Raw genomic sequence first — 17,047 nt, 5'->3', positions numbered from 1 at the left:
AAGAAGGCTGATCGCCGAAGAATTGATGCTTTTGAATTATGGTGCTAGAGGAGACTCTTGAGAGTCCCATGGACTGCAAGAAGATCAAACCTATCCATTCTGAAGGAAATCAGCCCTGACTGCTCACTGGAAGGACAGATCATGAAGCTGAGGCTCCAGTACTTTGGCCACCTCATGAGAAGAGAAAACTCCCTGGAAAAGACCCTGATGTTGGGAAAGATGGAGGGTACAAGGAGAAGGGGACGACAGAAGACGAGATGGTTGGACAGTGTTCTCGAAGCTCCCAGCACGAGTTTGACCAAACTGTGGGAGGCAGTGGAAGACAGGAGTGCCTGGCGTGCTCTGGTCCATGGGGTCATGAAGAGTCGGACACGACTAAACGACTAAACAACAACAACATATCTGTATTGTCCCTGTTAGACCTAATTGCAAATTCAAGTGTATCCCTATCGTGTTTTATGACTTCCTTGATATTGTATGTGGGCTGGAACTGGTCTGTGACCGAAATAATAAAATTCATTCATTCAAATGCAGCCCTATATGTGTCCTCTCAGAAGTAAGCCCGTTGACCTCAGTGTGACTTATCCCCTGGTGTATCTCATGAACAGGAGAGGACTACTAGTCTTGAAAACACCATCAATGCCAACAAACAAATGTTTGACAAAGGAAGACAAAGGAGCTTGTGGTGGACTTCAGGAGACAGAAGAGCAATGTCCAGCCACTTTTGATTGATGGGGTCTGTGTGGAGAGGGTAACAACGTTCAGATTTTTGGGTATTGAATTACAAGAGGATCTGTCCTGGGGTGTCAACACAAGGGGGCTTGTGAAGAAGGCGCAGCAGAGACTGTACTTTTTGAGAATCCTAAGAAAAAACCATCTTCTGCAGAAACTGCTGCTTACCTTCTATCATTGAGAGCGTGCTCACTTATGGCTTATGTGTGTGGTATGGAAGCTGTACTACCCAGGACAGGATGGGGCTGTGCAGAGTTGTTAAGGCAGCAGAGAGCATTGTTGGCTGCCCACTCTCCACCTTAGAGCAGATTTATGCCACAAGGTGCCATAGGAAGGCACTGGACATAGTAAAAGATCCATCGCATCCTGGTCACTGTCTCTTTGAGCTCCTGCCGTCGGGACGGAGATACAGGACGATGAAGACAAGAACGAGCTGTCTCAAAAACAGCTTCTTCTCCAGAGCGATCTCGGCCCTGAATGGGCAACCTGGACTTTGAAAGTTATCTTCCTTGCTGTATTATACTGTATTGTTTTAATTAGTGTTTTTATAGTTGTTCTGATTTTGTGTGGAGTGCCCTACCTGGGTGGATGGAGCAGCCAAGTAAATTTCATTGTCCCTGAGAGGGGGCAATGACATTAAAGATATTATTATTATTATTATTATTATTATTATTTAAATAGTGGCACAGCAATAAAACTGCTACCACATTTGCAAAGGCAAGCAGGGTCCGATATGGTTTCATATTGGATGGAGGACTGTGTGTTGAGATTCCTGGCTTGCAGGGGGTTGGTTTAAATAACCCTCAGAGTCCTTTCTAACTCTACAGTTCTATGATTCCCCTCTTCTAGCCCAACAAAGGGGTGGGGGATGAATATCATTGCAACCCTATATGTGTCTCCTCAGAAGTAAAACAGTTTCCAATGCTAATGTATCTGCACCATACATTTAAAGTACATTTATTCGTTGCACACAGCATTGTTTCTCTTCTGCTGCAGTTTGTCTTTCACCAGAAACTACATTATTCGCATTGCTTTCCACTGTGGCAAAAATATGTAATTTACATAATGTATGTTTAATTAATTGCATGGGTTACTTTGTCATTAAGTTATTCCACCTTTTTCATTTCAATGCAAATGAAACACAAGACACGTGACCAGGGGACCCATAATAACTGTAAACTGTTTATTATTGTTATTATTGTTATTATTTGTTTTTATTGAGTTATTGGATTGTTTGTTGCTCATATAAGATTTTTTTTAATGTCTGATGCTTTGTTGTGTTTTTATATGTTGTATGTATTTTTATTTTTTATATTGTTTAGGTAACTCTAATCCCATTATTCCCAAAAGAAAAGTTTCTTAATAAAGGTCATTTTTTAAAAAAAATAAATCAATTCATTATATATCATTTCCCAGTAGACTTTTGCCTTATTACAAGACCACCACATATGGGAAAAGGTACCTTCTTTATCTTTACATTTCCAACATGTACTCAATTCAGATTTGTACATCTTTGCTAGCCTATTAGGTGTTAAGTACCATCTATGCATCATTTTCATATAACTTCCCCTCAAATTATAACAAGCTGTAAACTTTATATCATTATTCCACAATCGCTCCCATGGAGCTATGGCAAATGCGAGGTATTTTTAAAGCCGTTTTTTAAAAAAGCATTTCCACAACTTTTTTTATATGTGCATATATTCCGCTATGGTTTGTGGACTGAAAACAACACTTGTATTCATTGGATCGAATTAGTTTTCTATAAGTGGCACTAATATGAAACAGCACCAATTTCTACTCTTGTTTCTGCTTTCATCTGAATTCTCCAAAATTCCTACTCCCAAGGAAGTTTGTTCCACTGTCATTAGGAAGTTTCTCCAAGTGTTTAGCTAAAATCTGTTTTCCTGCAGTTTCTACCCACTGGTTCCAATTCTGCCATTGTGAACACCAAAACAACAAGTTGCCTGGATCTCTTGCATGACAGCCCTTCATATATTTGAAGACCAATGTCATTCCTCCGCTTGAATCTTACCTTCTCCAGGCCAAACATACCCACCTCTTTCAATGTTTCTCCATAGAACTTGGTGTCCAGACCTCTCACCATCCTGGTCATCCTCTTCTGGTAAACAAGAGGAGCAAACAAGAGGAGCCCAAGGAAATGAAGCCATCTTCAGTCTTATTCTACTGGTCCAGCTACTGTTATCTGCTTTGGCTGGCAGTGGTTCTTAAGTGAAGATCTGTCTTCTTTCCCAGCCTATGGTACTAGGGATTTATTTTCCCTGGAGATTGAATTTGGGGTGCTACATAGGCAAAGCTTATGCTCCACTACCAAGCTACCCTTGCTGCTAACCACAGAGTAAGAATGCGCAAGACTTTTTTTATTATGCAAACGGAACATCAATAACATTTGTCAGAAACGTGAGAAGCGAAACTTCCCACAAAGTGAATGCTCACTGTTGTGTGGTACAGGAGACTAAAAACAATAGAAATATCATGTTAGGAAGCCTAACATGAAGACTGGAAAATGTTTACTGCATTAATGGGTGAAATTTGTGCACATTTTAAAACACTGGTAGCATGATGATAAATTCAACAGTGTAAATACGTTTTGATGGATGTAACAATGAAATACTGAATGGTTTAATTCATGTAAAATTTGCAGGGATGTATGGTATGAGAATTGAACCACAGAAAGAGAAGAAGGAAAGTCATTGATTTAAGGTTGTTTAAATGAATATTTTGAAATGTAAATTAGAAAATAAAAATAAAAAATGTGTGTGTGTGTGTGTGTGTGTGTGTGTGTGGAAGCCAAATAAGACTATTTGATTATCCACAAGCCAAATTAGTTTTCTCTTACTCTCTAGATCTTTTGTAGCAGGGAAGAAAGATACTGTATTTTTCTCTCTATAAGACGCACCAGACCACAAGACGCACCTAGTTTTTGGAGGAGGAAAACAAGAAAAAAAATATTCTGAATCTCAGAAGCCAGAACAGCTCTGAGGGATCGCTGCACAGTGAAAGCAGCAATCCCTCTTGCTGTTCTGGCTTCTGGGATAGCTGTGCAGCCTGCATTTGCTCCATAAGACGCACACACATTTCCCCTTACTTTTTAGGAGAGAAAAAGTGAGTCTTATAGAGCAAAAAAATACGGTAAGTAATTTGTTCTCGAAGCTACAAACATGAGTCTGACCAAACTGCGGGAGGCAGTGGAAGACAGGAGTGCCTGGCGTGCTCTGGTCCATGGGGTCACGAAGAGTCGGACACGACTAAACGACTAAACAACAACAACAATTTGTTCAAAGGGGGCATGCACAAGTACACCATTTATATATTTAATTTAATTTATAAACCGCTTTCCATAAAATGTCTCTAAGCAATTTCACGTGAAATTATAACCAATCAAAAGGTAATTAAAAACAGTTTCCTATTGAAAAATAATGTCATATCCATTAGATGTATGAAAGGAAGGTCTTCAGAGGAAAGAAAATTGAAGCAGCACCTGTCTGACATGTATTGAGAGGGACATAAGTTGATGTGAGGGTTAGCTCAGTTGCTCCTAAGCCCTTTATACTTCCAGATAGGAGTTAACTATTGAGGAAATATCGTGGCACAGTGTCATGCTGCTTAAACATTTTAATTTGCCCTGTAAGTTGCTCTGCCTTATGCTGTCCACCTGGTTTGTTGATCTCAGGAGATACGCCATCTGCCTTAGCTACTTTGCCTAGAAACATCAAATAAACGTTTCTTCTTTTCTTTTTCTTTTTGGTCGCCTCCTCCAAAGATGGTACTATATTCCTCCTCCAAGAATGGTGCTATATTAAGTTAGAAACTACGTCCTACATAATAGCATTGATTGCATCTCTAACCATGGATGAATGAGTTTTTCATAATGTAATGAGAATGTTTCAACATTAGTTTTATTTAGATTATCTTGAAAGGCTTAGAAAGGTGTTCGACCTTGTAGTTCAGATGCCCTCTGGGTATAATTCTTCACCCATATTGGCTTCTCCTAACACACTCATATGCATGCTCAGTCACTCATATATTTTTAATGCATAGGCTTGATATACCACCAGAGTCCTAGAATACTCTAGCATACACTGTGGTGTTCTGGTGAATCCTTTGTTCCTCCAGTGAGAGCCAGTGTAGTATAGTGGTTAAGAGCAGTAGACTCGTAATCTGGTGAACCAGGTTCGCTTCCCCGCTCCTCCACATGCAGCTGCTGGGTGACCTTGGACTAGTCACACTTCTTTGAAGTCTCTCAGTCCCACTCACCTAACAGAGTGTTTGTTGTGGGGGAGGAAGGGAAAGGAGAATGTTAGCTGCTTTGAGACTCCTTCGGGTAGTGATAAAGCGGGATATCAAATCCAAACTCTTCTTCTTCTTCCAGGAGAAAGTCCACGATTCTTCTGTGTTTTTTTTTTTTTTTTATAAAATTTTTATTGGATTTTCGCATTTTATAAACACAGACACACACAGACAAAAACAACACATATAAGGTTTCATGTCCTTACTTTCCTAACCCCAGTTCTTCACCTCCCCCCTCCCCCCTTCATACATCCTAATTTAATTAAATTAACTCAGCAAGCTCATATCTCTCATCCTTTACATATTATTGTTATATAAGTATATTTTTTAAAAAAGAATACTTGATTCATATTACTTGGCCAAATTTTACTTATCCAGTTTTCTTATGAATATTAAATCCTTTTCTAAGGTCGACCCAAATTCCTTCCACGAATTTCCCTTTTATCTTAAAAATAGGTCATAATAATCAAACACAAAGGTCATAAACATTTTTAAAATTCTTTCTCCTCCCCCCCCGCCCCGGTTTCTGTCCCTTCCCAAATGAATGTCCACAAAAACAGTTTTTAGCCTGGATTCCTCACATCTGAGGCCTTCAAGTCTCTGTCAGTCTCTCTCTGCCGATTTTGTTGGTAGCCCTCTTTGTTGGTCATCAGGTCTCGAAGGAGTTCTGGCTCAGTCTCATCAGATTCTCTTCCATCCAAAATACTTGGTAACAGCTGCTGCGAAAGGTCAACTGATCTTCCATACTCAAAGAGGAAGCCCCAATCATATTTCTTGTTTCTTTTAAATTCAAGTATTCCAAGTGTTCCGGGGGCTTCCTCCCTCCTCTCTCGTATCTTTCGCAGATTTGTAATCCAAAAGTCTTCTTCTTTGTGTTCTAACAATGTAGGCTTCTGGTTGGTACTCTCCATCTGTACATGCTCCACTCCTTGTTCCTCCTCCTGTTCCAAAGTTATCTCTTCTAATTCAGCTGCAGATTTTTTTCCGGTCAAGTCCATTGTGCATTCAGCAGAGTCACTTATTTTAGAATTCAAGGTTATAAGTTGTTTACTCATAGCCGTAGTCTGCTCCTGCAAAATTCCCACGAGAAGGAACATTCTTTCTATCTCTGCCTGTAATTTTCCATCTGCAGCCATTGTAGTGTTTCAATGTTTCCCCTAGGGGGATTCTGGTTACTTAATAGTCCTTTCCCAACAGTCCGTTACTTTGTTATTTCACTACTTTGTTCCCAACCTCTTTAGTTCAATTGTAACAAATTTAGTCCAGAGAAGTGTTAAATAATAAGATTTTTACTTTCACTGCCCGTTTGACAGCTCCTTTGACAGCTGTCAAACTCCTGTTCCTTTTTCTCCAGCTCACATACAGGACACTCCCGGGTCTGAGGGGGGGGGGTTAAACAAGAGCTTCTAAAATTCCACTCTTACTCTCCAGCACAAAAGTCCAAGAGTCTTCTGAGCATAGGATTTTCAGTGAAACCATGACCCTGCAGGTTAGGGCACCGAGGGCTTATTTTGTGGGGTAACATGAAACGTGTAATTTTCACTGACAAGGGCTTTGTGGAGAAACGGTGGCATTGCAGGATAGTGTGCTGAGGGCTCATTTTTTGGGGTGCCATGAAATGTGTGGTTTTCACCTCCAAGCATTGCAGAGGGGGGTTGCAAGGAATTGGCACCACTTTAGAGTGCATCAGACAATGGTGGATTTTCGGCGAAATGGTGACCCTGCAGGTTAGGGCGCCGAAGGCTCATTTTGCGGGGTGCCACAAAACATGGGGTTTTAAGTGCCAGACGTTGCAGGGGGCCTTTTATCAGAGTTTGGGGCTGCTTTGGTTTCAATCTGACAACGTATTTTCAGTGAAACTGGGACCCTGTGACTTAGGGCACCAAGGGCTCATTTTCTGAACCTCTGTGAAACATGGGGTTTTCAATTTCAAATGTTGAAGGGGGCCTTATTTCAGCATTTGGCACCACTTGGGAGTGAATCGGATGACATCGGATGTTTGGCGAAAAGGTTAGAGCAGTGATGGCTAATTTTGTGGGATGCTGGGAAATGTGGGTTTTTCATGGCCAACCATTGCAGGCAGCCCTTGGTGGGCCTTTGGCTCTCCTTTGGAGTAATTCTGATGCCATCAGATTTTTGGCAAAACTGTAACCTTGCATGTTAGGGTGCCTAGGGCTCATTTTGTGGATTGCTGTGAAACATAGGGTTTTCAGAGCCAAACATTCCAGGGGGCCTTTTATCAGCATTTGGCGGCACTTGGGAGTGAATCACACGTCGGGTTTTCAGTAAAACAGAAACCCAGCGGGTTAGGGCACCAAGGGCTCATTTTATGCCCTTCCGTGAAATGTGAGGTTTCCACTACCAAATGTTGCAGGGGGCAATTTGCAGGAGTTTCACACCAGTTTTGTGTGAATTGGATGTAGCTAGGTTTTTGGCAAAAACGTGAACCCTGGGTTAGAGCACCAGGGGCTCATTTTATGGCCTACTGTGAAGCATGGGGCCTGTGTCCTGGCCAGGTCTCTCCTCACACTGCTTCTCTCATGTGCCTCTATCACTTAAAGCAGCTTACAAGAAATAGGTTACAATTTCACAATCAACAACAGTATCGTCAAATACAATATTGTGCGGCAGACTGCAGAAGCATACAAGACATATAAAACAATTATCTCCAGATAAGATATCAAATTGGCAAGGGGAAAGCCTGACACACACACTCATTTGTGTATGTATGTATGTATGTATGTATGTATGTCATCCAGGAGAGGATAACAAGAGAGGGGACAACTTGTTTTCTACGATGCAAGGGTATTGCAAGGGTCGTAGGGGATGAGTGTTCAGACCCCTGGGCTCTCACTTGTGGGGTGCCTCAGGGCTCTGCCCTCTCCCCCATGCTTTTTAACATCTACATGCAGCCACTGGGAGAGATCATCAGGGGGTTTGGGTTGGTTGTTCATCAATATGTGGATGATACCCAGCTCTACCTCTCTTTTAAATCAGAACCAGTGAAGGTAGTGAAGGTCCTGTGTGAGTGTCTGGAGGCAGTTGGAGGATGGATGTCAGCTAACAAATTGAGGTTGAATCCTGACAAGACAGAAGTACTGTTCTTGGAGGACAGGGAGCGGGCTGGTGTGGAGGACTCCCTAATCCTGAATAGGGTAACTGTGCGCAGCCAGGTGCGCAGCCTGGGAGTCATTTTGGACTCACAGCTGTCCATGGAGGCACAGGTCAATTCTGTGTCCAGGGCAGCTGCTTACCAGCTCCATCTGGTACACAGGCTGAGACCCTACCTGCCTACAGACTATCTTGCCAGAGTGGTGCATGCTCTAGTTATCTCCCGCTTTGACTACTGCAATGTGCTCTACGTCGGGCTACCTTTGAAGGTGACTCAGAAACTGCAATTAATCCACCATGCAGCAGCTAGACTGGTGTCCGGGACTGGCCGCCGAGACCATATAACACCGATCCTGAAAGATCTTAATTGGCTCCCAGTACAATTCCGAGCACAATTCAAAGTGTTGGTGCTGACCTTTAAAGCCCTAAACAGCCTCGGTCCTGCATACCTGAAGCAGCGTCTCCACCCCCATCATTCTGCCCGGACGCTGAGATCCAGCGCCGAAGGCCTTCTGGTGGTTCCCTCGCTGTGAGAATTGAGGTTACAGGGAACCAGGCAGAGGGCCTTCTCGGTAGTGGCGCCTGCCCTGTGGAATCCCCTCCCAGCAGATGTCAAGGCAATAAACAACTATTTTACTTTTAAAAGACAACTGAAGGTGGCCCTGTTTAGGGAAGTTTTTAATGTCTGACGCTGTATTGTTTTTAATATTCGGTTGGAAGATGCCAAGAGTGGCTGGGGAAACACAGCCAGATGGACGGGGTATAAATATTATTATTATTATTATTATTATTATTATTATACTGAAAAAAAACTTTCTTTTGGGACACTCCCCCAGAACTTAGACAGTGGACAATCTGGTATGGGAGAATATGATCCATTAGATAATCCTGAACCAAATGTGGCAGATGCTGTGTGGTCCAGTAGACTGTTAACCTAGTATTTAGTCATTTAAGAATTAACAACTTTGGCCATTTGTCTTATCCTGCTAAGTGGCAAGGTCAATTTTATTATACCCCAGCTGCAGTTCTGGTCTTGTGAGAGAGGCCACAAGCTTCTTCCACTGTCTTGAGCCATTTATTAAAATAGCCATTAATTGTGCAGAACTCATACAACAACATGAATGAATTCTTCCATTAATTGATTAATTGAATTATGCTATCATTCATTCATTCGTTTGTTTTTGCATTCTTTCTTGTGCATTTGTTCACCGTTCCGCCATTGCTCCAAACCCTGCATTAAACATTTAAGTCTGAAACAATAACCAGAAACTTCCAATTCCTAACTGAAATAAATATGATAACACTGCAATTATGTGAAGCTTATGCTCATGATACTACCTCATTTCAGAATGTATTACAAATTCAATGCTATAAAGAGAAAGGTGCATTTTTACACATTATTAAATATTCTTATCTTAAGCTATTATATCAGCACATAAACATGTATTATGAAACATTACAATGCCTTAAAAATGTTCATTACCTCCACTCTTCTCTATCAGCTGGAGGTTAATGCAAGTCAGATTTTTCTGTTCAACTTTAAACCCACTCGAGAATGAAAGGAGAAGTTGATCCTCATTGTTATTTTATCCACAAGACAATTTAGAGGCAATTTGTCGTGCAAGACCATAGGCTTTTTATCCCTTTTTTATATTCTTAATCGATCTTGGTGCACAGACAATAATTTGGGAATACAAAAACTGCAATCAAGGTTGAGGAGGCATCGCTTAGATTGTCTGCGAGATGTACGTTATCTCAAGAGAGTAATGATCTCTAATGAGAATCAAAACTCATAAAAGAGATGGCAACAATGCTAATTCATGCCTGGAAAGATGTGCTTTCTTGAATTAGAAATTTGGTTTGGGCGTGCCTTTCCCCCTTCTTGAGAAGAATAGGGGAAAAAGAAATGTTGTGGACCATTATGCATATGTTACTTGTTCTTTAATATATTAGTCACAGTCTGTGAACAAGGCTAAATGAATGTTTGCCCACAATCCACAGAATACATTGCCATATGTTATGGGTAGGGAACACTCAACTTCTCTGTTTGGCTCTAAGGACTCTCCAAGTTCCCTCTCTAGGCCATGTTCACTGGACATCCCCATGCCCTTCTTAAATGCTTTTTACCTTGCTTAACTTTTCATCATCTGGGTGGAGAATGAAGAGTTGTGCGAATGATTAAAAACAGCTGGCTTTGTGAAAGAGAATTACAGTGGTACCTCAGGTTAAGAACTTAATTCGTTCTGGAGGTCCGTTCTTAATCTGAAACTGTTCTTAACCTGAGGTACCACTTTAGCTAATGGGGCCTCCCACTGCCGCCGCACAATTTCTGTTCTCATCTTGAAGCAAAGTTCTTAACCTGAGGTAACTCTTTCTGGGTTAGCGGAGTCTGTAACCTGAAGCGTCTGTAACCCAAGGTACCACTGTACAGTGGTACCTCTGGTTATGAACTTAATTCATTCCAGAGGCCTTTTCTTAAACTGAAACCATTCTTAACCTGAGGTGCCACTTTAGCTAATGGGGCCTCCCGCTGCTGCCGTACCACCACCACACGATTTCTGTTCTCATCCTGGGGCAAAGTTCACAACCCAAGGTACTACTTCCTGGTTAGCGGAGTCTGTAATCTGAAGTGTTTGTAACCCGAGGTGTTTGTAACCCGAGGTTCCACTGTACATGAAAATGATGTACCGGTGGTATTTGACTCCTACTAAGTTGGCAAAAATGTATAGGACAAGTACAAATACATGCTGGAAATGTAAAGAAAAAGAAGGTACCTTCTATCATAAGTGGTGGACCAGTAAGGAGGCAAAAGCTTTCTGGGAGCTGATATACAATGAAATGAAAACAAATGTTCAAAATAACTTTGGTTTAAAAAACCAGAAGCGTTTTTATTAGGAAATACAGGTACTGACATTCCAAAGAACCAGAAAAGACTTTTTATGTATGGAACAACAGCCGATCGAATGCTGTTAGCCCAGAGATGGAAAGAAGACAAAGTCCCAACCAGAGAAGAATGGCAAACCAAGCGATGGACTATGCTGAAATGGCAAAGTTGACTGGAAAACTCAGGAACCAAGAGGACAAAAACTTTACAATAGAATGGGGAAATTTTATAACTTATCCAGGAGACCTCTGTAAGCAGGATTTTGATTTCACTTGTAGTGTAACAATTACCATGGAAAATATGGATTGATATAATAGTTAGAGTGCAGAAGAATATGCAGTTTTTAATGTTTAAAATGGGACTCCAGGGAAGGGGTGGGGCGAAGTCCTGAGATTTGGAGGAAACTCTGTATATGGTTATGTACTTGATTTAAAAAAAATAATTTTGTATTGTAAAATCAAATAAAAATGATTTTTTAAAAAAACACAAAACAGCTGGCTTTGTGTGCTTGGAATGAACAATGGCAAGAGTAACATTCATCACCTCCATGTCTTGCCTCTAGTCCTATCTATACAGTAATTGACATATTGCCTCTGAAAATTTCCCAAACATGAAATGTGGCTCTCAGGCTGCATATTCACAGGCTGAATTTATTTATTAGTTTATCGTATTTACTGAGGTGAAGCCTCATGTGTTTTGCCTTGCCTCTCGGTTTCAATGCAGGATGAGTCAGGAAACAATCAACCTTTTTCTTTAATCACAATATCCAAAATGGTCACCACTTTGCAGCCTGTCATGATGATGCTCTGGTGGTCAATAGAGAAGAAGACAAACATTAGAACTCCTGCATTTCACCAATATTATCTTCCTTTTTCTTTTCTTTTTTACCCATGACCTCTGGGGAAAAATTTTCCCCACCAGAAAACAAATGCAACGAAGACCATTATTTTCTTAGCACTTAACTTTTTCTTCAGTTCAGAGTTGAGGTCTCTTTTCAGGGGAAATTGTATTTCTGTTTGCTTTCCCTCTTCTCACTTGCTCATTCCAGGAGCCATCGCTTAGTTGAAAAATGTGATGTCAGATCTCACTCTAGATTTGGATTCTTTTCATTCACAGTTGGAGGTGGCTGAACGAAAGCATCGTTATGAGAGAATTCAATCACGGCTCAACGCAATTTCACAGATCCTTATTGTTCCATTTAGGAAGAAATGGCTCAGAGTTAATGTAAACGGTTGTGGGAATTTGAGCAACAACCAAAAAAGCCCCTACCCATTATCCATATTGTTGATATTCGACACACATAGGTTACCACAATAAATCTTGTGCTAATCAGGGCATCTTTATGCAACAGAGAGCCAAAGATAAAGTATGGGAAATTATAATAAGAGGAGACTCGACATGATCAGACTTGTAGAAAGATAACTACCTGGGAAAAGCTGAATTTACTTTTCTGTGTTCACAATGAGGCAGAACAAAGCATGGAGGGAATTTCAGGGAGACATTAGATTTGATTAAAAAGTTTAAACACAGCCAATGTCATGCATCTCTCAGGATAAGCACAAAATGGATTCGCTCAGTGCCCCCCAAAGTTATATGTTACCGACACAATTGAAAGTCAAGTGGCAGAGACCAAACAGACCATGGCTTTAGCCAATATGAATGCTTTGGCCCATTTCACGTCAAATACAAATCAGCATTTGCGTCAGATATTGATTTAAATTAGAGTTACTCAGGGGTCTCCTGTCTATAATTTTTTATGCCAAACTGTTTGAGCGGGAAATAAACAGTAGGGGGGCTGTCAAAAGCCAGATGTTGAGTGTTTGTCAGCTCTGGTACAATTTACGTCCAGCCTTTTATTTTATATTTTTAGTAGGACCTTAACTGAAGGACATTGATTCCTATTATGGCTGAAACCCAAATCTTCTGGTGCATCTGTAAGCCTGTGTTTTAAATGGAATTGGAACCAGAGGAAACATTACAGGCACTAGAAGATTGAGCCTGATGAAATTATTCTCTTTGCTATGACTGAGGGCTCCTTGAGACTGGTGCTTTACTTTTCTTTCTTTCAGAAAAAGTTGAGACTTTCACAATAATATATTAAATATATATATATATCCTATTTTGTTTTTTTTGTTTTTTTTAAAATATTTATTGAGATTTTTTAAATACAAAAGTGCAAAAATAATAAACAATGTGACATGTATCATAACATATTTTCAAAGCTTCTTTGGACTCCCTCACGTCCCCCGCTCCCACTTGCATCATTGTAAAACTTTTTCCAGCAATTTATCTATATATATCCTATTTTGAGGGCTGGTGTGAAGGATTTTTTTTTGGGGGGGGGAGGAGGAAACTGTAAATAAACTTTATGTAAATCTGCTCCAGTCCTTCAAAGAACTGAGCAAAAAGGAAGGAAAGAACTAGATATTATATAGTTCAGTTTGGTTGCATATACAACTGTAGCAATGATGTATTGAATTTTGCAAATGCCAGGTTAGGATTTACTGTTTAGTTTAAGGAACACAGACTTTTCTGAAAAATCACTCCCCCCCCCACCCTTCTTTAATTCTTCATTTAATTTCATCACCAATCTTTGTTCCCTTCCATGTTCATAATTTTGTCTGCTCTTAGGAGGTGTTCTGGTCACAGAGCAATTACTTCCAACTCTCTGATTTCACACTATAGATTTCCACTTATGGTTGAAGGCTTTTCCATTCTTACAAGATTACACTGACAGCAAAGGCTATTTTGTCTTCCATCAAAAGTTAACAATAGTGCAAGGACCACGTATGTGTATTTGATGAACACAGATTTTGTCCTTTGGTTTCTCCAGATCAAACTTAAGGCTGTCAAAATGTTTGGGGAATTCAAGTTTTCAGATCCCCAGTCTAGAGGAAGTGAATCCCTCCTTATACATTCTACTCGTGAGTAAAACTAATTCACACAGTGTGAAATAAGTTTGCCAACCTGCCCCACATATCGCCAAAATATCATGAGATTCTAGAATATGATGGTGAAAGGGTTAAACTTCAGAGTTATGAGAAACTAAAGCCCAAGGTTCGAGACTGGTTGCATTATCATCAGATAAATGAGACATTTAAACAGGACAGGAAAATAGGATTCCAGAAAGGGAGGTCAAAATTAGAAACAGAATTGTTGGAATCCAATACTAAGAATTTATCAAAAATGTATAACTTGCTGTTGAAATGGAATACACAGGACGAAACGGTGAAATCAGCAATGATTAAATGGGCACAAGATATTGGTCATGATATTATGTTTGCTGACTGGGAACAGTTATGGACCACCGGTATTAAATTTACTGCATGTAATGCTTTAAAAGAAAATATTATGAAAATGATCTATCGGTGGTACATGACCCCAGTCAAGCTTGCAAAAATTTACCATTTGCCTAATAATAAGTGTTGGAAATGTAATGAGACTGAAGGCACTTTCTACCACCTTTGGTGGACCTGCCCAAAGGTTAAAGCTTTCTGGGAAATGATCTATAATGAAATTAAGAAGGTCCTTAAGTGGACTTTTCCTAAGAAAAGGTCCTTAAGTGGACTTTTCTCTTGGGCATGGTTGGCCAAGTGGTGTTAAAGAAGGATAGGATTTTCTTTATGTATGCCACTACAGCAGCAAGAATTCTACTGGCAAGGTATTGGAAGATGCAAGAACTACCTACTCTGGAAGAATGGCAAAAAAAGGTGATCGACTTTATGGGACTGGCCGAGATGACGGGCAGAATCCGTGACCAGGGGAAAGAGACAGTGGAAGAGGACTGAAAGAAATTTAAAATATATCTTAAAAACAATTGTAAAATTGAGGAATGTTAAGATGTCAGGGGGTAAGAGGTAAAGAATTGCAGCAGTAATTAAAAAAAAAACTAAAGGAAACTTTATGAAAGGGAATTAAGACAATGGACCTAAGGGTTGCTAAAGAACCATTAAACAAGGATGCAGGGATGGGGAGGTATGGGGAAGTCAAAAGAAAGAAGGGTATGAAATGGTGATTTTGAAGCTATATTGTTCTAATTGTTTTGTGTGTTTTGATTTTTTTGTTTTTCTTTTGTTTATCTTGTTTTGTTTTTATTATCTGTCTGAAAAACGAATAAAAAGTATTTTAAAAAAAAAAAAAACAACCTGCCCCACATATCAGTCTCAAACTTCTGAAGTGCACACATGCATTTGTGGAGAGTCATTGTACAGCTTAGAACCCTGGAAGATTAGGGTTCTAGATGCTCCATGCAAGTGAAGGTTGGTGGAACTGGAACTTATATTTAACTGAAACTGACTAGGGATGCAATCCACACACACCCTCAAGCTGTGGGAACTTTGAATTGAGTGAAGGCATCACACTTCTGGCAGTGTAGCTGTACTCTTGCCAAATGTGCAGGTGGACAGCAGCCCCCCTAGTGTTAAGCTCCCAAATCAGCTGTTCCAAGGATAAGGAAGGGGCTGGAGTGGGTCCAGAGTTTCTCTCATAGCTGGCACCAGTTGCCATGGGACCAATCTGCCCGCCTTCCCATTTTTTTCCTCTGCCACTGTGAGTGGCAGAGCACTGGGAGCACCAGCATCCACCACACCAAAAAGCCAGTGGGTAGTTAGAATTGCTCTGTAAGTGCCTAGATTTCCCCACTGATTCTCAACAGGATCTAAAGTCACCTAAATGTGCAATACTATGCATATCTACTGAGAAGCAAGCCCCACTGGGTTCAATGGGTCTTACTCCCAGACAAATACATCCAGTGGTTTTTTTTTTCTAAAAGAAAAAATGTTTAGGGGTACTGACATTTTCACTTAAGAAAATCACCATTTTATAGTTAAAATCGGGAAAAATAAATACAATAGATGGACAAAAGTACAAAGAACATGCATTACACCAGGAAAGGAAAGGAAGCCACGATTGGAGGTGGTAACAACAAAACGAACCAATCACTGTGCTAGATTCCAACTCCTACTTCACACATTAAAAACTTGCTTCCGTGTGATATTATTATTATTATATTTGTTTGTTTGTTTGTTTGTTTTTATTTATACCCCGCCTATCTGGATGAGTTTCCTCAGCCACTCTGGGCAGCTTCCAACAAAATATTAAAAATACATTAAAACATCAGTCATTAAAAACTTCCCTAAACAGGGCTGCCTTCAGATGTCTTCTAAAAGTCAGATAGTTGTTCATTTCCTTGACATCTGATGGGAGGGCGTTACACAAGGCAAGCGCCACTTCCCTCTGCCTGGTTCCCTGTAACTTTGCTTCTCACAGTGAGGGAACAGCCAGAAAGCCCTTAGCTGGATCCCAGTGTTTGGGCTGAATGATGGGGGTGGAGACGCTCCTTCAGGTATGCTGGGCTGAGGCTATTTAGGGCTTTAAAGGTCAGCACCAACACTTTGAATTGTGCTTGGAAACGTACTGGGATCCAATGTAGGTCTTTCAGGATCGGTGTTATGTGATCTCGGTGGCCACTCCCAGTCACCAGTTTAGCTACCACATTCTGGATTAGTTGTAGTTTCCGGGTCATCTTCAAAGGTAGCCCCACATAGAGCGCAATGCAGTAGTCCAAGCGGGAGATAACTAGAGCATGCACCACTCTGGCAAGACAGTCCGTGGCAGGTAGGATCTCAACCTGCGTACCAGATGGAGCTGATAAACAGCTGCCCTGGACACAGAATTGACCTGCACCTCCATAGACAGCTGTGAGTCCAAAATGGCTCCCATGTGGTGCACCTGGTCCTTCAGGGGCACAGTTACCACATTCAGGACCAGGGCCTCCTCCACACCCACATGCCCCCTGTCCCCTAAAAACAGTACCTCTGTCTTGTCAGGATTCAACCTCAATCTGTTAGCTGCCATCCATCCTCCAACTGTCTTAAACTCAGGAAATACCGTGACATGAAATTAGGCCATCATTGGGGGTAGCAACTAAACTAATGATTCACCGTGCTAGAGAAGAAACTCTATATATATAGAGAGAGTTCTCCCATTAGATCAGCCTTTCTCAACCTG

The 17,047-nt window shown here is 40.8% G+C and overlaps 2 long non-coding RNA genes across 3 annotated transcripts in view; one reads left to right on the top strand and one right to left on the bottom strand.

Annotated features, from left to right (window-relative positions):
• Window positions 1-17,047, top strand: part of LOC307214524 — a 296,482-nt gene that overhangs the window by 31,919 nt on the left and 247,516 nt on the right. The window lies entirely within an intron of this gene.
• Window positions 11,669-15,262, bottom strand: LOC307215484. Of its 2 annotated transcripts, none has more exons than XR_013838526.1 (3): window positions 15,188-15,262; window positions 12,002-12,164; window positions 11,669-11,844 (listed from the first exon to the last, which is right to left on the bottom strand). It is a non-coding gene; the product is annotated as an uncharacterized lncRNA (long non-coding RNA). The 2 variants fall into 2 exon arrangements; XR_013838527.1 differs by having other exon boundaries at window positions 15,184-15,255.

The sequence above is a fragment of the Podarcis cretensis genome (assembly GCF_951804945.1).
Source record: "Podarcis cretensis genome assembly, chromosome: 4".
NCBI classification, from domain to species: domain Eukaryota; kingdom Metazoa; phylum Chordata; class Lepidosauria; order Squamata; family Lacertidae; genus Podarcis; species Podarcis cretensis.
Note: the sequence above shows the minus strand (reverse complement) of the source record. Positions and strands in the feature narration are given on the sequence as shown.